This window comes from Mus caroli, chromosome 12 (genome assembly GCF_900094665.2).
Source record: "Mus caroli chromosome 12, CAROLI_EIJ_v1.1, whole genome shotgun sequence".
In the NCBI taxonomy this organism is placed as follows: Eukaryota; Metazoa; Chordata; class Mammalia; order Rodentia; family Muridae; genus Mus; species Mus caroli.
The window spans coordinates 60,221,468-60,243,157 of NC_034581.1; the positions used below are offsets into that span (position 1 = coordinate 60,221,468).

At 40.6% G+C, this 21,690-nt stretch overlaps 1 pseudogene; it reads left to right on the plus strand.

The window, feature by feature from the left end:
• The first annotated feature begins 2,697 nt into the window (after positions 1-2,697).
• LOC115032848 lies at positions 2,698-2,821 on the plus strand (annotated as a pseudogene).
• Positions 2,822-21,690: the final 18,869 nt, after the last annotated feature.

A 21,690-nucleotide genomic window follows, 5' to 3' on the forward strand; every position in this document is an offset into this window, starting at 1 on the left:
GTTCTGAAAACCATAGTATAGTGTAAAAATATCAAATAAACAATCCTACTAATAGGCCGAGATAGGAGAAGCATGATTTTTAAGACCATTATGTGGCTCTCAGCAAGACACTGTCACGTACAAACAAGCAGAAAGTGCATATGGATTGTACAATATTGGACCTATTTCTCCTATTATCAAATTAGAGAGACCACAGGATGACAGTGGACATTTTAGATCTGAATCTTGCTTTTCCGGTGTGTTGGGGTATTCAGGACTGGTTATGGTAGGAGAATTGGGTTCCAATGATGCCAAGTATCCTTGTTTTCTGTTGCTTATGTTCTTACACTTTCCTCATATTTTTGAAATTCAATCATTAGGATATGTTGGTAATATTAATTTTCATATTAAGAGATATTAAGGAAAAGTGATTGTTACTTCAGGTTAATATTTTTGTTAGAGGTTGAATTATGTTTCTGTGGGTTTGTTGAAAGATTACTTTCTTGCTTCTAGGGTGTAGTTTCCCTCCTTGTGTTGGTGTTTTCCATCTATTATCCATTGTAAGGCTGGATTTGTGGAAAGATACTGTGTAAATTTGGTTTTGTCATGGAATATCTTGTTTTCTCTGTCTATGGTGATTGAGAACCTTGCTGGGTATAGTAGCCTGGGATGGCATTTGTGTTCTCTTAGGGTCTGTATGACATCTGCCCAGGAACTTCTAGCTTTCATATAGTCTCTGGTGAGAAGTCTGGTGTAATTCTGATAGGTCTGCCTTTATATGTTACTTGACCTTTGCTCCTTACTCCTTTTAATATTCTTTCTTTGTTTAGTGCATTTGGTGGTTTGATTATTATGTGAGAGGAGGAATTTCTTTTCTGGTCAAGTCTATTTGGAGTTCTGTAGGCTTCTTGTATGTTCATGGCCATCTCTTTCTTTAGGTTAGGAAAGTTTTCTTCTAAAATTTTGTTGAAGATATTTACTGGCCCCTTAAGTTGGGAATTTTCACTCTCTTCTATACCTATTATCCTTAGATTTGGTCTTCTCATTGTGTCCTGGATTTCATGGATGTTTTGGGTTAGGAGCTTTATGCTTTTTGCACTTTTTTCACCATTGTGTCAATGTTTTCTATAGTATCTTCTGCACCTGAGATTCACTCTTCTATCTCTAGTATTGTGTTGGTGATGCTTGCATCTATGACTCCTGATCTTTTCCCTAGGTTTTCTAACTCCAGGGTTGTCTCACTTTGTGATTTCTTTATTGTTTCTAGTTCCATTTTTAGATCCTGGATGGTTTTGTTCCTTTCTTTCACCTGTTTGGTTTTTCTTGTAACTCTTTAAGGGATTTTGGTTTTTCCTCTTTTATGGCTTCTAGCTGTTTACCAGCATTGTACTGTATTTCTTTAAGGGAATTATTTATGTCCTTCTTAATGTCCTCTATCATCATCATGAGAAGTGATTTTATTTCTGAATCTTGCTTTTCCAGTGTGTTGGGGTATTCAGGACTAGCTATGGTAGGAGAATTGGGTTCAGATGATGCCAAGTAACCTCATTTTCTTTTGCTTATGTTCTCACACTTTCCTCCCACCATCTGGTTATCTGTAGTGCTACCTGTCCTGGCTATGTCTGACTGGAGCCTGTCCTTCCTGTGATCTTGGTTGTGTCAGAACTTCTCCAAGTCAAGCTGTCTCTGTGATCCTGTGATTTTGGGATTCTGCAATCCTGAGATCCTGGGTGTGTCCTAGCTCTTGGGAGTCAAGCTGCCTTTGGGACCTTGAGATCCTTGTGTGACCAAGCTCCTGGGATCCTGGGATCCTCTGATCCTGGGTACGTTAGAGCACCTGGGAGTAGAGCTGTCTCTGGGTGTTGTGAGGCTGACTGTGGAGTTTGTGCCCAAGGTCTGCTCAGGGCACTGGTCCAGACAGACCAGAAGGCGACTCCAAACTCTTAAATCAGTATTACTATAATGTCAAAAGTATATGACACCACATAAAGAAAACTATAGACTGGTTTTCCTGATTAATGCTGATGCAAAAATTTACATTGAAATACTTACAAACTGCACTGAAGATCACAGAAACTGACAGTACATCACAATTAAGATGACTTCACTCTAGGCATAGGGAAATGGTCCAATATACATAAATGGATAAATGTAGTTCACTACATGAATAGATTCAATTATGGAAATCACATGATTACCTCAACTGATGCAAAAAAGCCTTTGACAGAATGCAACATCCCTACATGATAAAAGTTGTATAGAGACTATAGATGGAAGAAACATGCCTCACAATAATAAAGTCTATATACGACAAACTTCTAACCAACATAATCATAAATGGAGAAAATTCAACCGTTCCTTTGAGAATAAGGGAAAAGACAAGGGTATCCACTCTTTCCACCTCTGTTCAGTGTAATGCTTAAAGTCTTAGCTAGAACAACAAAATAAGAAAAAAAGAAATAGAAGGGAACAAATAGGAAGTCAAAAGTGTTACAGATAATGTGATATTATACATAAAAGAACTTCAGTACACCACCAAAAATACCTTAGCATCTTCAGAAAAGTTGTAAAACACAAAATTAATGAACCAACTCAGTTCCACTTCTTTATGTTAATGATAACCATACTGGAAAAGAAATCAGTGAAACAATGCCACTTACAGTAGCCACCAAATCCAAAAGTGCCTAAGAATAAGCCCAATTAAGAATATGAAATATCCCCTTCTGTCAATGGGCAAAGAGACACCTTGTTGGTGGTGGAGTTCTTTTATCAGTCAGGGCCGTTCATCATAGCTTGATAACTGGCTTGATGGCCAAACCTGTTTTATGCCTAGGACATATAAAAATCAAATCAAATCAAATCAAATCAAATCCAGGCAGCACACTGAGAGAAGAGGAAGACAAACAGAAAACTTTGTTCCTCCATGTCATGCTGTATAGGCAGGAAAGACACCCACAGACACCCTCAGTCCCACAGCTCAGGTGGGTCATAGACACACAGACCCATCTACCACCACACAGCACAGCATGGGAGGTAGAAGACAGACAGAGACTTGTGGAGCACCATGCCACCCACAGACCTGCCCTCTCATGCACAGCACAGGCAGGGCTGTGAAACCACTGGGGATACCTATTGGACCCCATCCTCCTCCTGGGATTATGTCACAGCTAAAAGACTTTACCCCAATTCCAAAGTCATCTCCCCTGGAAAACAACACTTTAATAGCTATTGTTCCCCCAATTCTTCTAGACAAGGGTGGTGCAACCCATTACAATTTGGCTTTACAACAGCCACAAGGACTGCTGACTGGACCAAGAGAGGATTCTCTTGGGGGTTGCGCATATATAAAGAGGGCACAGATTGGGGATTGACATTCAAGATTAAACTACAAAAGGAAATCCCCAACAAATATAAAGCATCTATAGGGCCTAATCCCCAGTTACACCACCCTATATCCCCAAGCAATCCTCAACTCCCAGGTTCCTGCCCCACTGTTCCTGCCCCAGGGCGTGCTACGACCCTATTTCAGCCCACTCTCCCTGCGGGGCCCCCCTCTTCCACTGATTTACTGTGGTCTATATTGAATGCTTCTGCTTTAGCCTTGTTGGATAAAACACAAAGAGATAATGCGTCAGAATTTGAAGATTGTTGGATGTGCTTTTCTGCTTCCCCACCCTTTTATGAGGGCATAGCCTTATTTGGAAATTTTACCCTGTTTTCAGATGCTAGGCAGCTTCCCTTCGAGTCAGTTCAGCTTACCTTGACAGAACTCTCTGGGATAGGATGTTGTGTGTTGGGCCCAAGCATGCTTCTGCCATGGCTCTTGCTAGAGATTTTCAATAATACGTTTAGAGTAAATAAAAATGGGTTTTCTTATCTTCTTGCCCCAAATGATACCTTTTTGGCATGTTCCACGGGCCTTACCTGGTACATTATTATACAAGATTTTATAAATAATAGAAATTATTGTGTCTTGGTTCAGCTTTTTCCAAATTTTAGTATTCATGAGTCAGATGACTTACTGAAGTTTTGGGATCGAGGTGCCTCCTTGCCATCCTGCCATAAAAGAGAGCCTATCTCGGCGGTGACCCTTGCGGTCCTTCTTGGCCTGGGTGCTGCTGGGACTGGGAATTGCAGCCCTTATGTCGTCTCAACAGAATGTGCGCAATTACCATCTGCTCAATGAGGCTATTAGCCAAGATATAAAAAATATAAAAAGGGGCCTAGATGATCTTACTGATTCCTTGGTCTCCCTTTCAGAAGTTGCCCTTCAAAATAGAAGGGGATTAGATTTGCTCTTTCTACAACAAGGAGGCTTATGCGCTGCACTTAAGGAAGAATGCTGCATATATGTTGATAAAACTGGATTAGTTAAAGATAGCATTGCCAAGGTTACTGCCAGTTTAGAAAAAAGAAAAAGAGAGAGAGAACAACAAGAGTCATGGTACCAAAATTGGTTTTCAACCTCCCCCTGGCTTTCGACCTTGTTGCCCTCCCTTTTGGGGCCCTTATTAGGACTCCTATTACTGATTTCCTTCAGTCCTTGGGCATTTCAGAAATTGACCCAATTTGTTAAATCTCAAATTGATTCATCTCTTTCAAGTGCATCTGTTCCAGTTCATTACCGTCGGCTGGACGTTGGCGATAACAAGCAGGTTACTGGAGAAGAGTCAGACGTGGATACCGCTTCATCACCCTCGTCTCGGGGAGAGAGACTCAATTTCCATAAAATGCTTAAGTAAGATCATTCCCCTTCCCCTAAATTTGGCCATCAGTCTCATGCCATGAATCATTTATAGATTGCTGTAGTCTGTGCTTCCGACATGGTAATATACATTCTTGCCACATTGGAAACTAAACAGTCATCCCAGGCTAGACACATCGTAAAATTGGAACTTGAAGCCGTCGCCTGTGAGAGTTGTTAGGCTAAGCACAGCACAGAGATTAGTCTGGAAGCTGTTAGACAGTCTCTGAGAGACATATCTCATTGCATGAAGGTTGAGTGCCCTAGGGTCCTTCCCCCAGGAAAAACGGCACGGGAGCAGGTCAGGGTTACTCTGGGTAAAAATCTGTGGGCCTNAGAGTCAATCCTGTACATGGCCCCTAACATTGCACACTGGGGATCAGATCTCTACCTCTANCCACAGAGCTTGCTTTGTTCCTAAATCCCTTGGCTTGCCCAGGTTATACCCAACAGACTGGAACGGTTAGTTCAAGCCTCATAGATGACTTGTCCTTGTGTCCTTCGTGGTTTTAGTGAGCAAACAGATGTTTAGGCGGTCGTTAAAAATGTGGCTACAAATTTATTATACAATATGCCTTTATAAAAATATTAAAACAGGGGAGATGTTGGGAGCTATTAAGACAACTCTATTGTCTTGATCTCTGAATTGGGCCTCTCCTCCCGAGAAGAAAAGGGGGTCAAAAGCGGGCCACCGATGCACCACTCCGAGAACAACCACAGATTGTTCCAGCCCTAAGTCAGCGCTGGATGTCCTGACTATAAGATGTATCCTGATACCACCAAGTTCCTGCTTCCCCATGTAGTCGCCCAAAGAAAAACTTCTGCTGCCCCATCCCTCCTGCTGAGAAGTACTTCCTCTTTTACTTGTGCATTTAAGCCTTGAGCCTTGCTGAATACAGTGAGACCTTGATGCTAATCAGACTGCTTCCATGTGTCATTCATTGCACTTGGTTCTCTTCTCTCCCTCCCCCCATTTGGTTCTTAGGAGAAGGTCCCCTCGAGACCCTTGAATAACTGGACCTGCTAGACGGGTCATCACAGAACCAAGGGCCTCTCTTCCCTTTGATGACCAACTTGGCCATCCTCTGCTACATATGCATCTAGAGCCATGAGTCCCACCATGTATTTTCTTTGGCTGTTTGTTTAGTCCTAGGGAGCTCTGGGAGTACTGGTTAGTTCACATTGTTGTTCCTCCTNTGAGGCTGCAAACCCCTTCAATTCCTTGGGTCCTTTCTCTAGCTTCTTCATTGGGGATCCTATGCTCTGACCAATGGTTGGCTGTGAACATCCACTTCTGTATTTGTCAGGCACTTACATAACCACCAAACCTAGACACTATTGTGGAAGCAGACAAGAGCTTGCTGACAGGAGCCTGATATAGCTGTCTCCTGGACTTTTAACATTGTAGTGACTGTATAGACTGTGGGACTTTTGATGCTGGACTAAATGTATTTTGCATTATGCTACTCCTAGGTATGGCCTTCATAGACTCATGGGTTTGAACAAGCCTATGGGCTAGGGAGTGGAATGTGGTGATTTGAATATGCTTGTCCCAGGAAGTGGCACTATTAGGAGGTGTGGCCATTTTTGGAGAAAGTATGCCATTGTGGGGGTGGGCTTTGAGAGAGCTTCCTTCTAGCTGCCTAAGGATGCCAGTCTTCTGTTTGCTTTTGGAACAAGATGTAGGACTCTCAGCTCCTCCTGTACCATGCCTGTCTGGATGATGCTATGCTTCCTACCATGATGACAATGGATTGAATCTCAGAACCTGTAAACCAGCTCCAACTAAATGTCCTTTATAAGAGTTGCCTTGGTCATGATCTCTTTACAGTAATGGAAACACAAACTAAGGTAGGGCATGAGACAGGAGAGCTGATATTGCCTTCTGCTGTTGCTGGCCTAGCTGGAGGCAGTGCTGGAGAGCTCACCCAGATGGTACAGATAGAAAGGAGGAGCTCTGATCAGCTCAGTTAACAACCATGCCAAGAATCAAGTCTCTGAGTTGGCCCACCCCAAAAATCTATATCATCTGTGAACAGTTGAGATGCATTAAAGGTCCAGTTTTTGTGATCAAAAGCTGTAGTATCTCCATGATACAGGGCAACAACAGGATAACTGGGAGGATCCAATATTGAAAGCGTCAGAGATTTCAAAGCAGACCAATGATTTATTGCAATGAACACTTGCAAAGTGAAGGATGTGGGCAGAGGGATGTATTGTAGGACATACTGTGGCATACTATAGTTTCCACAATGAGATATTTTCTATGCTGTTTGTTTGTGTATTATTTATTGGGAGGGAGGTTGCAAGGGTGGAGGGAAGATATGAAGAGCCCAGGACATGAACAGAACTGGGGTTTATGATGTGAAACTCACAAAAAATAAATAAGTTGAAAAAAAGGTGAAATTGAAAAGGTCAGCTTAGGAACTTTGGGAAGGTCATGGAACACTTGCCCCTCTGGAAGAGAGAGGCTAATTAACATTTCTCAGACCACAGGGCAGAAACCGACCTGTGGGTGGGAACACATTCCACAGGACAGACCGTTGCCCACCTTCAGACAAGGGAAGTCCTTATCACCTCATTCCCTAAAGATCAATCAGTTTAAAGAGTGCATTGTTCCGCCAATCATATTGTGCCTAGTTGCTGATGCTCTATTCTGTCCCTGGAAACCATATAAAAACTCACCGAATGGGTGCTGGAGGTCACTGTCTCTCCTTCAAGTCTGGGACAACCCCAGAGCACTGGAACAATAAATTCCTCTTGCTTTTTGCATCAATTCCTGTTCCACGTGGTTCACCTAGGGGCCCCCAGTAAGCTAAGATTCCCTGGAGTTTTACAAAATATTTCTACAGTGAAAATTTCAAGACACTTAAGAAATTGAAAATACAGAGAGGTAGGAAAACCTTCCATGCTCATGAAACAGAAGAATCAATATTTTCAAAATGACCACCCTACTGGTTGCCATAGTTCTGCCCAATCTCTAGCTCTTATAATTTTTTTCTCCCTTCTTCTTTGATGATTCCTGGGCCTTGGAGTGAGAAGGTCAGATATAGATTTCCTGTTAATGCTTGAACACTCCATAGGCATACTTTTGCTGATCATAAGACTCTTTAGTAACTTCTGTCTCCTGCAAAAGGAAGCTTCTCTGATGAGGAATGAGAGCTGTGCTAGTCTTTGGATATAGAAATAACTATTTAGAAGACATGAGTATTCTGTACCTACTTCATAAAAATAATCTAGTAGGTTCTTCCCCAGGGCTTATGAACTTTCCAGGTCCTAATTCTGGGCAAGATGAGTAGTACTAGGCATAAGTTTCCTTGGAGTAGCCTTAAGCACGAAGTTATTGGTTACCCTCGTAACACCCATGTCATTATTGTACCAATGAACATGTTTTGCCAGGTTGGTCATGATAACTTACAGGGTTACCAGCTGACTAAAATTATTGATGACGTTTCCTTTTCAACCCAGTATCTACACGGAACCTTCATAGCACCTTCTCATACTATGAAAGCTAGCCAGCTTCTTTGTTCTCTAATCAAGTGTGTGGTATCTTCAGCAATAGGATCTCACCATCAAGTTCTGGTGAACAACCAAGAGCAATGGCAATCATTTATATTATTTATGGTTCTTTGAAGACACATTGACCACAGTTTTAAGGGAAATATTTCAATTTGGAATTGGGCATCTAATTTAGCAACCTATGGTATCATAGGGTGTAACTCGATTTAAGCATTTTTATATAGTGTGTATGTATTGATGTGTATTTTTATTAGATATTTTCTTTATTTACATTTCAAATGTTATCCCCTTTCCTGTTTTCCCCTCCTTTTAGTAGGAATCTTATAAAGCTGTAGATTTCAGTTTTCTTTTAAAAAAAAAGGTGTTAGTTATCCTTCATCTTAACTTTTCCTTATTTAACCCTTCCATCTCCTAATATTACCTTTTCCCACTTTATACCACACATGTTCTACTGTTCCTTTACTGTGGCTTCTTTCTAGTTCACTGGCTTCTACAGGTACTCCAAGGGTTAGAGCTTGATGTTCAGATCTGGGAAAAAAGAAAAAAAAAAAAAGAAAGTAAAACAATTCCATTCATAAAGCATCACCTGATAAACCATTGCTTATATTTGAAGATACTTAAATATTATCTTAACACATGTTGAGCTCTCAGGATGTCATCAGACAACCTATTAATAGAGCAAAGCTAAGCTAGAACTCACTAATGGAAGAAAGTCACAAATTCATAGGACATTTACTGAGCTCAAAATGGGGGAACTACAGGAGGGTGTTTGCAGTTTTAGTTTAGTTTGGGGTGGTTATTTTTACCATTAACTAATTATAACTTTTAAACATTTGATTTTTTTTTTTTTTTTGGTATTGGTTTCGGTTTTCTTTTGGGCTCTGTATACATCTTTATTGTTGTTATTTACTAATTTCATGGTATGTTATAGAAATACATTGCAAAACAATTTAAGTAAATGAAAATCAAATTTAGACATATCTTTAGACAAGGTTTTAACATGTGTCAGCCTTAACTTCACTATGTAGCTCAGGCTATCCTTGGGCATGTGATGCTCTTACATGTGCCAGCTTCAACTTCACTATGTAGCTTAGGCTATCCTTGGGCATGTGATACTCTTGCTTCAGGTTTTTAAGTGTGGGAGTATAGATGTGTGCCACTGCATCTCAGAATTTATTATTATTATTTTTTTAATTTTGTGGTTCTTTTTGTTGTTGTTTCTGTTTATTCTATTATTTTTCTTAAGATAAGTTCTCAACCACTTGCTGTATAGACTTGGCTATCTTTAAATTTTGTGTGACTGGGGTGTGATATGCTCATTTGCCTTGAAAAACTGTCCTCCCCAAGTCTCTTTCCTTTGAATCACAGTTATTTTCTCTTCTCACTTACTAACTCCTTATCTAATTCTCAGTTTTAAGACACTCAACCCTTTTCTTTACTCCTGCTTAAAAAAAAAAATTAAACTCTGCTTCAGTTTCCGTCAGTGAACTTACCTATCCCAACTCCTCTAAAGACAGGAATGACTAAAGTCAGCCTTTTGGTATCATAATCTCAGTAGAAACCAGTGTCTAGGATCGATCCATACTCAAGAAGAGGGGCACACTTAAAGGTCAAGGTCAGAGGTCCACCCTTACCATCTATATCATGTTGTTTCCCCACTCAGATGAGACTGGGATATGAAAAGATTCTGGTAAAGAGGGATGTCTTAGACACAGGCCGCTTGGGTCCCCACTAACGTTTGCTTGGTTTCTAGCTGGGTGTTTGTGGGAAATTTTCAGTCTTCTTGATTTCACTGTCCTTTATGTAAAGTCAGTGTAACAGTTGCCGTATCTAAGGGTATGAAGAGACTCAGGTGAGATGAGATTTAGGAATCCCATGGTAGAGTAGCAGCTCCATCTGGTTATTATAATTACATCAGAAACCTGATCAATTAATACACAGTCAAGTGGGCTTTTAGCCACCTCTATTCTAGAGTCCTGGGTGGCTGCTTTAACCCCTTACACAAGCAGAGTTAGAGATTTAGAAAGTGACTGACAGATCACAGAACGAGTATGGAGAACTTCAGCCGATGTAGCTGTAGAATCAGTTCTTCTCAGCTGTATTTTAAAGAACGGTGTTCAGGCTCTTTTGAACTTCTTCTTGCTCTTGGCACCTTCAACCTCTGTCTGCTTTGGTAGAAACACAAAGTTGGAGAACATCCTGCACATTGATTCCTATTTGTTTCTATAAGATGATACCCCACTCTCTATCTTGCTCGCAGTGAAAAACACTGAGCATGCTGCTGTCTAAAGCAAGTTAAGTAATACCCATGCCTTACAAAACTCAGTGCAAACTACCTGCCTAAATGCAAAAGTGGAAGTTCTAGAGAATGCATATTTGTATTATCTCAAAACTTATTTTTATTTTAATTTCCTTCTTGCCCTTTCTATTTTTTTGATGATAGTAAATGTCCGATTTTAAGCACGGCATTTCAATGCTTTTGATGACTCACCGTAAGCCTCTTGTTCTGCCGAATTTGCTGGATGTTAGATAAACTGTGAAGTTTACTTTTTATTTAGAACTATTTATTCACGATTAGGAATTCATCATTGTCCCTTTCTTAGATCCACCCTGGGGTGCTCCATTTTTATTGACCGCTAAGCTTTTGACTAACAGAGTTGCGGTATTATTATTTCTGATTGTTTCAGACTGGCCCCCAGTTAAGTAAGGAGAGGAGAACAGCATGATGGCCTCAGCATTTGATCCCCGAGGGATCATCTCCTCACAGGCTCATCTCCTTAAACACACCACCTTCACCAGAGGGAAGGACTCAGGTGAGAGAACACAGCTGAAGATAACAAAGTGAAAAGATGTACTGAAGACCGGCGGGGTGTCTGCTTCACCCACCCCTCTGCCTACTCCAAGCAGCCCATGAAAGAGATACATCTCGCTTTGGATGTAGAGAATTTGAAGCCTCAGACTAGATACCTGGTTCCCACAACCTCTACCACCTGACCAATTGCCAGACCTTTGGTAAGCTAGGAGACAAAACGAATGCCCCCATCAACCATCCTTCAATCTCAGTGGCGCTGAAAAGGTTCAAGACTCCAGTCTGTGGAGCAGACAGTGCAAGAGCCAGGGCAGTGCTTAGATGCCAGTTTCAGGATTATAGTTATGAGACGAGACCCAGCACCCAAAAGAACCCCGAAGGCTCTCCACAGGACAGAGCTCACAGATGGGCCTCCAGTGCTGAGACGCCTGTGTGCTGTGGGGAGAGACTTGAGCTTCTGCCTTCATTTTTAGATGTAGATTGGCCTGGGCCATATTCATTCTCTGCCTGTACTGTAAAAACTCCCGGAGATGTTAAACTCAGGCATGACCCACACTAGCATCCGCCTTACTCGCCAGGACTGTCTCTACTATCTGTCCCCACCATCACGTAGTACAGATTCTACCAGGTTATTGTTCACCGAGTTTGTTTTCTCTTTGACTAAGTATCTCGCACATCCTAGGCTGGCCTCAGATTTGGTATAAACCAGAGATGACCTTGACCTGGAACTCCTTTCCTTTTGACTGTACCTCCCAGGTGCTAGCATGTAGGCATTGCTCTTCACATCCAGTTTATGCATTGGTGGCAATGAATCCTGGGCTTTGTACATGTCAGAGAAGTACTCTATTACCTGAGCTATACCTCCAGCCTTGCAAACATTTCTTTTGAACCAGAGGTCTGGGCTCTGGTGAGATGAACTTGTATCTTGGACTACATCATTGCCACTTATTGTACAGGCCTCTATGTATCCATGAGACTTCAGGTCCTTATGACTGCGAGACTGGTGTGACATCACCTTGTGAAACAACTTTATTCCAACTCTGGGCACCATAGCAAGGCCCAAAACCTGATTTATTTGGTTTAAGCCATGGTAGTAAATATTAGATTTTACCCTGCAACTTAGTACTTATGACACTAGCACTGAGTGGGTCTTGACATGCCTGCTTGCCAGGGCCACTTACAGATGGGGGTTCTGGAACAGCTCCGGTGTCAATGGAAGACATGTGCCCCTAAGTCATTCCATTTGTAGACTGTTCCTTTTGTTCTCAGGTTCTTTCACACATCAACAGTATATTTAGGACAAACTTGGACTTGAATTGCTCAAGACCATTACTATTATAGAAATAGAGACATCGCACCAACCGCAGACTTCTGAAAAAATTGGACCCGGCTGTCACCAACAGCTAAAAATAGTGAAAATGACTGTAGGTTTGGAGAAAATAAGCTGCTTGTTTCAACTTTCTGGAAAGACAGGCACAAACAAAGCCAGATGAGGAAGACTGGAACAGCTGACCCTGCAATGCTCAGGCACTGTGCACACCAATAATCATCAAGAGGCTGCAGAAAATGCTGTCCTCACCTGGTAATCAAAGTGTCTGAAGCTGACCAGACAGTGACGAGCATGGGAGAAGGCTCAGAAAATTAAAAGGAGCTGCTGTAAGGAAACCAAATCATTTCAAAGAAAAGGCGCAAAAATATTTCAAAATTCTAGTCAAGAGATCTAACAAAGATATGGAAGCAATTAAAAACAGTCAGAAGTTCTTCAGCGGAAAAATACACTCCATGAAATAGCAGCATAGATCAAAGATAAAAAATAATTAGTGGGCTCAAGACAGGTTATGCAAAAATACACAGTTGGTAAAGAAAAAAATAATGAGGAAGAATAAAGAAAACTTATGGGAACATTGGGACATTTTAAAGTGAGCAAGTTATTTGAGTTAACAAGGTTCAGAAGACCTGAGAATACCAAGGGGATAGGAAACTAATACAAAGAAGCAACACCAGAGAATGCAGCTAATACTGGGATCCATACACACAGATGTGCGAATGTGAGAGGGCACCTGTCATGCTTACACTCAACTAAGTTTATTCACAAAGCATTACAGTCAAGCTCCAGAAGGTGAAAGGTAAAAAGAAAATCATCAAAATGAAAAGAAAATGAAACTCCATGAAGCGCCCTATTTTGCCTGAGTGGATCTTTAGTAGAACCTCAAAGGCCAGGAGAGAATGACATGAGATTTTCATAGTACTGAAGGAAAGGAGGTTGTCAATCAAGAATACTGTGCCTTAGCGATCCTTGTGGAATAAAGGACAACCATTTGTTTTCCAGAGTATTCCATTTTCCTCTACTGGTGAGTAAAATTCCACTGTGTACATGCACTTCATCTTCATTATCCATCAATACGCGATCATCAGTAGAGGCTGTTTCCATTTCCTTGTTAGGAGTCGAGAAGCAAGAAACATGGATATGAAAGTGTCTTTGTGGTAGGATATGGAGTATATTTAGCCCAGGAATGGTATATCTGGGTGGTATGGTAGTTCTGTTTTGAAAACTCAAAGCCTCCACTTTGATGTACATAATAACTGTAGTAGTTTTCACTTCCATCAGAGATGGAGTGAAACTCCCACATCTTTGCCAGCTTTTCTTATTGGGATGTGATGGCACCACAAAGGAGTATTAATTTACACTTCCCTAAGAGATAGGGCTTTTGAAAACTTTTAAAAATTACTGTATCTTCATGTTTCTTCTTTTGCATGCTGTTTATTTTGTTAGCTCGTTTGTTAATTGAAAAGTATTATATTGATCTAGACGCACACTCAGAAACACACACACAAAAACCACACACTCTTTCCTGTATGTGGCTCTTAGCCAATAGTTTACACATGTATGTATATAAGTGGAAATAAATGTGGGTAAACCCTAAAAGCTTAGAAAGGAGACCAAGAGATGGTAAAAGGGATGCTGAGGATAGGGGAGTGGGGCAAAAGAACACATGGGACTTGAAAGTGGGAAGAAGATGGGGGTGCAGGAAGAGCAGGAGTTGGGGAGAGAAGAATCAACTATAACAATTTTTATTGAAAATGGCATAACGATAATATATTATATGCTAATTAAAAATGAAAAAACGCATGATGTGTAAGTTAAAATTTAATCATTATAAGTAGTTAAAAAGAAATGAAGGAGAGATAGACGTCTTCAGCTGAAAAATCTGAGAACTGTATTTCTACTAGATGTCTTTAAAAGGAATCCTTTAGTATTATAAACATGGTGAGTGAATCACACCATTAATGTAAAGACTAAAAAACAAGAATCTGAAATGATACCATTCTTATGTTAAGGTACGGAGAGTATAGAATGATGTAAATGGAATGAAACAAATCAAACTGTGGGAAGAAATGGAGTACTAACATAGTTTTCTTACTATTTTGTGTTCTTTAGTTTTACTTCTGTTCATTTATATCATCCCTATAGGACTCTGGGAACATTAAAGAAGAGGGGATGGAAAGACTGTAAGAGCCAGAAGACACAGAGAAGGGCTCTGAAATGTTATTTTTTGGGCAATCATAAACTTACACAACTGCAGATGCCTTCCCTGGGTCTGCACAAGAAAGGGCTTATCAACTGCTAGGGATGGATGGAGGAAAGACTTCTCACTGCTGAACTGTTTGCTACTGACACATATACATTCTCTCTCTCTCTCTCTCTCTCTCTCTCTCTCTCTCTCTGGCATGTGTGTGTGCACGCACATATATATATATATGTATATACTATCATTACCATTTGCCTTTAAATTTTTTCCTTTTTTTCGTTTTTTAAAATTAGATATTTTCTTTATTTACATTTTAAATGCTATCCCCTTTCCTAGTTTCCCTTCCAAAAATCCCCTATCCCCTTCTCCCTGGCCCTGCTCACCAACCCACTTACTTCCACTTCCTGGCCCTGGCATTCCCTTATACTGGGGCATAGAACCTTCACCGGACCAAGGGCCTCTCCTCCCTTTGATGATGACTAGGCCTTCCTCTGCTACATATGCAGCTAGAGCCATGAGTCCCTCCGTGTGTTTTCTTTGATTGGTGGTTTAGTTCCAGGGAGCTCTGGGGTTACTGGTTAGTTCATATTGTTATTCCTCCTATGGGGTTGCAACCCCTTCAGCTCCTTGGATCTTTTCTCTAGCTCCTTCATTGGGGACCCTGTGCTCAGTCCAATGGATGGCTGTGAGCATCCCCCTAGAATCTTGTAGTATCCAATTAACACTACTTAAATCAACCCCGGCAGTGATGCATGGAGCTACCCATCCCAATGTTCTGGGTTCCCAAATGAAAGACACACACACAGGCAGCCTTATATTTTAATATGCCTTAAACAGCTCAGTGGCTGGGCCACTTCCTAAGCTCCACATGGCTGATGTACTTTCCGATAACTCATCACGTACTAAAACCTATATTCCATCTTGGCTTGCCCCGACCCAGATCTGCATCCTTCCTGGGCCATGATCCCCAACTCTTACATGATGGCTACGCTCTCTCCTCTGCACCTCTCAGGCCTGGTGCCTATTTCTTCCTCCCAGGCATGGTGGCTCTCTCCTTCCTCCTCCCTCAATCCCTTGCAGAGGAATCCTAAAAGTCATGCCTCTGTCTCCACACCCAACCATTGGCTGCTGGCAACTTTATTTACCAATCAAAACCAACTGGGGGCAGGGACCCTTGGAGTCTTACTGCCCAGACTGGACGTGCAGATTCTTGTGTGACTTTGGAGACCCAATTAACATAATAGAAGCATTAGACCAAACCACATCACATTAGTACATAAGCTAGCCAGCACTATAGCTAAGATTAGAACAGGTTAGCATCTGCTAGTATTTATTGAGTAGACAGAATGGAGGAATAACAAAAGGTAGCTTAGGGCTCTTTAAGATAAAGGTAGCGATTTAGTGTGGGGCTCTGAGACTCTTAGAGCTTGAATTTTCATGGAGAGTATATCAAGCTGTACCACCGGCATACTAATAGAAACTAAAGCACAGACAACACTGGAGATTTAGCAAATTCATGTATGCCTTTTAATCTGTGTAACTAAACGCCCATTTTCTAAGCTTCCCAAAAACTAACTGTCCATACCATCAAAGGAAAGTGGAGTGCTCTTGTTTATCAAAGCTAGATGAGCGGTTCTCTTTCTGCTTTCTTCTTCTTTTGATAGCTTATGACACAGTATCCAGCCAATACTTCAAAGCACACACTACCAGAAGAGACAAGATGAGATCCTTGGAATTCCTGGAACCAGAGTTACAGATGATTGTAAGTCACCATGACGGTACTGGGACCTGAACCCAACAAGTACTCTGAACATTGAGCATTATCTCCAACACTGAGCAGTTAGTACTTAATCAGTGTGGTGACACAAGCTTGTAATCTCAACACTCACGAGGCTGAGGGGGGAAGGATTGCTATAGGACAGCCTGGGCTTCATAGGGAGTCAGGAAAGCCTGAGCAACTTAGTGAAACTGTTTCAACTCCCCCACCGCTGCCATGAAATAAACTAAAAACTATTTTGACCTTTTGGGCTCTGACTTAACCATTTTTGTAAGTACATTTGCAAGTATAGTTCTCCAAGAAATGAATTCTAAATCCAAACAAATGCAATCTCTCTCCTCCTGATTACATCTCACCGTGACATTTCCTGTTTTCCGTAACATGCCAAGTTTCAATCTGTAGGGCACAACAAAGTATTACCAACTCCCAAAGCCCATCCTCTTAGCACATTTGTATAAGAGTTTTTGCTTTCTTAGAAATGCTAGAAAATAATTATTAAAGTAAAGCACTTTCCCTCTGGAACATTCTGCATTTATGTCCCGCTGGCGGAGGAGCTTGCTCTAGTGGGACTGCCTTGTCCTATTAAGAACTCTGGCTAGCATTTAAAATGTGTATTGGCAGGATTAATTGTAGAGACTTGTTTGCATGGATTTGCTGTAGATAAATTACAGCTTGATATTACTTTCCTACTATTTCACCATTTGAAATGGAGTCTTGTATGCCTATCCAAAGAGGAAGGCTACAATGTTTCATTAGAATTGAAAGGTTTATTTGGACTTTTGCATGACAGATTGCAATATAAGGGAACAGTAAAGGCTTTACAATTTATCGTCTCCTATTATATAAATGTGACCATTCTAGCAAATCACCAGAATGGACGTTAGTAAGAAGTCAGAGTTGTAGCTTCATATATCCTTGTCTTGAGTGCTCTGCCTGGCTGCCTTTCAGTCAGAATACTTGGGTTGTACTTGGGCAAGCTTAAGCAGAAAAGATAAGGTAAGAGGTGGAGCATCATATAAAAAGGGAAGAAATTTAACTTCCATTTTGGTATAATTGGAAGATGCTAAGATTTGGTCATGACCTATAGACAACTGACTTCCACGAATGAACAGATATGAGTGAGACCACTGCTGTACTGAAGGCAGCCAGTGATTGATCTTGCTGAAGGGATGGAGGTAAAGGTCGGCTGATGCAGGGAATTAGGTAACGCTGAAGATAAATAGGCCATGCTTTGTAATTTTGCTCATTTGCCTTACTGTGAACCAGGGAATGGACAGTGACACCCTGAATTCTACTAAGGACTGAAGCCAATCTGAGAGCTCACATGGTGTGTGTGTGTGTGTGTGTGTCTGTGTGAGAGCAAGAGGGCTCTGAACATACTAAGTATGTTATGTCAGGCAGTTCATGTCTAAACTCCTTTTATCAAGAATTATGATCAATTAATGAATGAAATGGTGAGAAGATGAAAATGACCACAGACTCATTTTGTTTCTGGAAGCAGAGATAGTCATTCTTCCCCACCACATGATTGTATGACCTCTATGGTTCTACTTTGGTAGATATTTGAACAAACAACAACCTTAATATTATTTAGACTTAAATAAGTGAGAATGTTTTCATTGATCAGGAATATTTATTAAGTGTTTAATGGCTGGAGGATTCTAGAACCTGAGGCCATGCTTAAGCTATTTTGTGGTTTCCATTCTAGTTGGGGTAGAAGAGAGACAGGGAACACAGAGAGACAGATTGGATTTGCATAGCACCCCATGAGAAGGAATATGTGCCTGGTGGTGTAAACCAGAGGCTGGGAGGTCACAGCTTTAGAGGGGATCTACCACTACTGTTTTACTAAATGGGCTTACAGCCAAATTGCCTTTTAAATATTTATGTCATAGCCCAATATAGTGCTGGTTTTGGCTATGACCAGACATGTTTCTTTGAACTGAGCAGTGGTTGATGCAATCAAGCTGGTCAAATTGCTGAGAAAAGGTGACTTGTAAGTGTTCAACTTTAAGTGCGATGTCTATATCACCTGCTTCAAGACACAGAGAACACCATGGTAATGGGAGCAGGAGAATGTAAGACTTGGAAGATGGGGAGAAGTGCTGTAAAATACCATCTTTCAGATATATTGTGGCAGTGGCAACTATGTGGTTATGGCTGTGTCTACCTGCACAATAACTGCACATGTGAAAGACTTGGAAGTTGAAGGGGGTGAGTTAGGAAGAAAGTAGCCATCAAGAGAGGGAGTGGATAGAGAGGGTAGTGGAAAATTAATGCAGTTATAATACATTGTGTACATAGATGGCACTGTAAAAAATAAATTAAAGAAAGATGCTCCAGGTAGTGATAAAATTCAGGGTGCATAACGTGGTGAAGTTATTTAAATATTGTTATATATAGTCAGGTTATGTACCTCAATAACCTGTAGAGATCTAGATGAAGTAAGGATGATGGCCAATTGTATATTTGGGGAGAGCATTCCAGAAGGGACGATGAGACACATGCCGCAAATGACTTGGGTTCCATGGAAACCCAGTATCCTTTTGTTGAAAAACTGCTGTGAGATCCCAGGGCCTCTCCCATCACAGGCAGCCATCCTGTCTGCTTGGAAACTCCTTTGGTTTGCTTCTTTTCACACTGGCATTTGCCATTTTGTTGAATTCAAGCTAATCAAGATGTCAGAGACTTGGATATTTAAATTACATCTCTCAAATCCACCACACAAATTTTATGATTTCTGTTTTTAAAGATGAAAAAGCCAAGTCCTCCAAGTCCTAGGTGGATATATGAGTTTTGTAACAGTGACCCATTGGGCACTAAATGGACTTTGTCTAAATCTGGAGCCTGTTTTGTCAGGCTACAGGGGCTCACAGTTAGTTTGACTTGTTTCTGATCACAAAGAACCAGTAAATCTCACACAAAAAATCATGTTAATGGGTTAATAATTTCCTTTTAACATTTACTTTGCACCTGTATCTCAAGACTTGTTTTAGTTTTCCTCTTCTTTACTTAGCCAGTACATCAAAGGCCCATTGATGCCTCTGCTGCGGCCCATCACAGTCTGAAGTGAGAATCTCTGCAGTTCTGTGATGTGTTTGAGGACAGTGAATGCACCATTTCTTTTAATTTATCAGTCTGGGTTTCTGTGAAGATGAGCGTGAATAACACTTCAATTCCTGTGTCAATTCAGTTAGTACTTGTTGGGCACTTGCACTGTGCAGTGCACCATGCTGGCCATTGCAATGGCTGCAAAGACGAGCTGTCCATCAAAGGAACACACTCTAACAGCAAAGCGAGCATGGTTCTTTCACACTACTGCAAAGCTCTTACAAGGCTAATGGGAAACAGAGAGGACCACAAAGACCTTCAGATTTTACTTCACTTTAGTAACTTTAATTTGATGACTACATTGCCCTCTATAATGGATACAATTCACTTTAATAGTCATTGTTAGCAGTTTGAGGCATCTGAGCCCAAGCTGATAAAGCAGAATTCAAAAGCGAGTCCAAGGCTTTGAATATAGAGTACATGTGGCTTTCCCAGTAGGTTTTAAAAAATATGATTATTTTTAATTATTTGCCTTCTAGCTTTGTATGAAATTGTACAGACTACTTTGTGATTATGATACAGAGTGATGATATCAAGAATCAGTTTCAATAGCATAACTTTCCTTTAAAATAACAATCCTCAAAATAAATACATTTTTCCTCCTGCAAAAGACATGAATTAACTCTCTCTCTCTCTCTCTCTCTCTCTCTCTGTGTATAATTTTAAATTATGTTGATTGGAGAATAAATCAGGAGAACTGCATATGAGTATATGAATGTTTAAATAATTATCGTTAATTTAAGTATCCTTGGGAGAGCTTTAACTGCTCAAGTGAGCATTTGCTTAATTTAAATTGAATTAAAAGTGATCTATGGGAGAAGGAGTTTTTCAAGTGCGACACAAGTTTCATGTAAAAGAGAGGAATCAGAAGTGTTATGTTGCAAAAATCTACCATTGTAAGGATGGAGCTTTAAGCCATAATGATGCAGATATTTTTCAATATTACATTGATACAAAATTACATTGTCAGTTTGTTCTCTGGAGAGAAGAAAACTTTCCGCCAAAGTTTTTTTTTTTTTCTTCTTCTTCTTCTTCTTCTTCTTCTTCTTCTTCTTCTTCTTCTTCTTCTTCTTCTTCTTCTTCTTCTTCTTCTTCTTCTTCTTCTTCTTCTNTTCTTCTTCTTCTTCTTCTTCTTCTTCTTCTTCTTCTTCTTCTTCTTCTTCTTCTTCTTCTTCTTCTTCTTCTTCTTCTTCTTCTTAAATCCCTGTAGCCATAGAGCTTTATAAAAGGGTTCATTTCTTGCTTTCAAATTTAGAGCCTCTAGGAAATTCCCTGAAGGATAATTTTATGCAGAGCATATTAAAATATCCCAGTCTTTTCTCACCTTCTCATAAGGGAGGTAGATTACATAAGGGCCCGATAAGTAATTTAAGGTAGGTGCCAGAGCAGACTCTTTGTTTTAGCAATGTATTTTTGGAGACTTGCATAAGTAAACCAACATATGAGATATCTATCATTTCTCTGATGGGAATTGCTTGGGCATGGCTTGAATCTCATAATCATCATCTTATTTGGCATCGTATTTTCATGGAAAAACCCTTCCAGAAGTGGGAATCGGAGAGATCATTTGGGGAGACCATTAGGGGAATTAGGTGTGACTTGCAAACAAATGTGGGTAGGATCTTTCTTGCATGTTCTCTGCCATCATTACATCTTGAATCCTTGTGGCTGAGAGGCCCCAAAGCTGTCTCTCTGATCCCCACTTAGGTAATGTATGTTAGCTGAAGGAAAACAGGCAACAGAACACTGATGAAAACCTTAAGAAAAGATCTAAAAGAGTCCAAAAGTCTGGAGGAAAAATATATTTCTTCCATGGCACATAGAGAAAGAGGTGGGGTTCAAGGCAAGATGATCAAGATCTTGAGTGGTAGGGATTCTGTATAAAGACAGATTAAGATACTTAGCCTATAATTACCTTAAGAAGGGCTTCATTGTAACAACTGCTCTTGGTTGACACCTGTGTACTTAGTTTTAAGGAATATTTCCACAGCTCCTTGACTGGTTGCTGTAGATTGTTATCCATAACTTGCTTGTTCATGTCTGAGAGTCTTGAACTTTGATATGTATGAGCAGAACTGTGAACTGTTTACATGACCAGGTTATACTAAAAATCTTGGATAGCAGGTGGATGTTGTGATTCTCTGGTAGTCAGTATTTCATGTGTCATGACTGGGTTCTAAAGGGACTAAGAAACCCTGTGTGATCCTCTAGAGTCAGACTC